Source organism: Rattus norvegicus, chromosome 2, assembly GCF_036323735.1.
Source record: "Rattus norvegicus strain BN/NHsdMcwi chromosome 2, GRCr8, whole genome shotgun sequence".
Lineage (NCBI taxonomy): Eukaryota > Metazoa > Chordata > Mammalia > Rodentia > Muridae > Rattus > Rattus norvegicus.
In genome coordinates, this window is record NC_086020.1 from 122,611,542 (window position 1) to 122,613,449 (window position 1,908).

Sequence of the window (1,908 nt, forward strand, 5' to 3'; positions counted from 1 at the left end):
CCCTCAGAAGATGACTAGCTTGGGAGCAATGGCTGACACTGTGGGCTCACAGCCATGTGTCCCACAGCCCAGGACTCCCCCTTTGTGGAGGGTGTGAATTGGGAATGTCACCTTCCTGGAACTCCTGCCAATGAGGCTCTCTTTGATGACAGGATTTGGGGAGGCAGGGCTGAGACAGGGAGGAGATGACAAGACTCAGACAGGCTGCTCCAGCCTTCATCCCTAGGCCAGAGACCTTCCTAGGTCTGCACGTGCGTCGGCTGGATAACACCGGCCACTTCCAGAGTGTTGATAGCTGGCAAGTTCTTCAGGCGGTGGCAGTATTCACAAATATGTTGACCATCCATGGCCACCGTAAAGCAGTAACTTCACGTAAGATCCACACTGAGAAGCTCTGGCCACAAATGAAGAGCATTCTTCCAGACAGACTTCACTCTTTGGGTCCCCAGGAGTTGTTGATTTGAATGTTTCGGACCACAGCCTTCTCATTGAAATGGGGATTCAGGGGGAAAGCAAAGTAACCAGCGAAGGTTAATATGGAACCTCTTAGCATCTGGCAATACCATGCCTGATATGATGATGGACTTGGATGGGTAAAGCCCATTTGGGATGCTGGTGAAGAAAGGTATAGTATGGGCTGGGGTCAGGTATGCTATAGGAGGGACTCCAGGAGTAGAGAACATCTGTCCAGGGGTGCTGTGAACTGTGTGGATGATAGTTTGAGCCACGGGTGCTTGGTGGGCAGGCTGAAAGCCCTGAGTTTGCTGTTTGTGCCTCTTGGGCATCTGTGGGAACTAGACTGGCTGAGAGAATTGCATTGTGGAGAAGACAGGCTGGACAGGGGCTGCAGTGGAGTTCTGGAAGGTGATGAAGGACAGGTGCAAGCAGCCCAAGACCGAAATGGTGTCCATGAGGTGGTAGGGCACACGGTGTGAGTACTGTATGAAGAAGTTCTTGTTCACCATCACCTTGAAATCTGACCTCTGTACCAGGAAGCAAAGCTCAAAGGGCATCCCCTTTTGGAAGGGCATCTGCATCTTCCTCTCCTCAGGCCCCCACTTTCCTTTCTGCTTCATATTGCAAACCACATACCCTCCTTCCTCAAACCGGGGATTGAAGTGGAAGGCTATGTCATTTCCACTGAACCTGGTCTGAAAGTTCACCGCAATCCTATTTGGAAAAGGGTGGACGGTCCCCTGGAGGGTGATCTGAAGTCCGCCTGCAACCCTCCTTGGATTATTCCAGTAAAGGGGATGACTGGGTTCATGTACGGAGGCTGGGTGCTGAAGAAAGCCATCTCTTCTGTCTGGGGGAACCAATGCTCTATGGAAGTCATTCTTAAATTTCCACAGCTGGGTTCAATCTCTAAGACTATGTAACCTGGTATGGTGGCACGTGCCTGCAATCCTGGCACTTTGGAGGTGGAGGCAGGAGGATCAGATGTTCAAAGTCATTCTTGGTTACGCATCAAGGCAAGCCTGGGCTACATCGGAACCTGACTCAGAACCAAACCAAACCAAATAAACAACGAAGAAAGTCTGCAGAGATGCATTTTTCCCTCTGAAATGATTTTGTTGCTGGGTTCACTTACTTTTTACAGTAATTATGCGAAAGAATATTTAAAGGTGGTTTGTGGGAGACTGAAAAGTGAACCCAATGGTCTGTTGACTTGGAAAACTCACTTTGAAATATTTGGGCATGTTGTGCCAGAACTTGGGATCGTGTGAAAGTGTGCAATCCCTGTGGCCAAGATTATCCCAGGTCCACCAAGCCACTGTGGCACACAATGTGAAAATACATCAGTAATCAAGACTAACTGCGTAGATCAAGTACTGGCTGCCTTCCCATCATACTCTTCCATTCAGGCTGATCCTGGTGAATTTAACTCAGAGAAGCTGAGGATTAAAA

The 1,908-nt window shown here is 49.2% G+C and overlaps 1 pseudogene; it reads right to left on the minus strand.

The window, feature by feature from the left end:
• Positions 1 to 239: 239 nt before the first annotated feature.
• Lgals9-ps1 (galectin 9, pseudogene 1) lies at positions 240 to 1,297 on the minus strand (annotated as a pseudogene).
• Between the last annotated feature and the right edge of the window lie 611 nt (positions 1,298 to 1,908).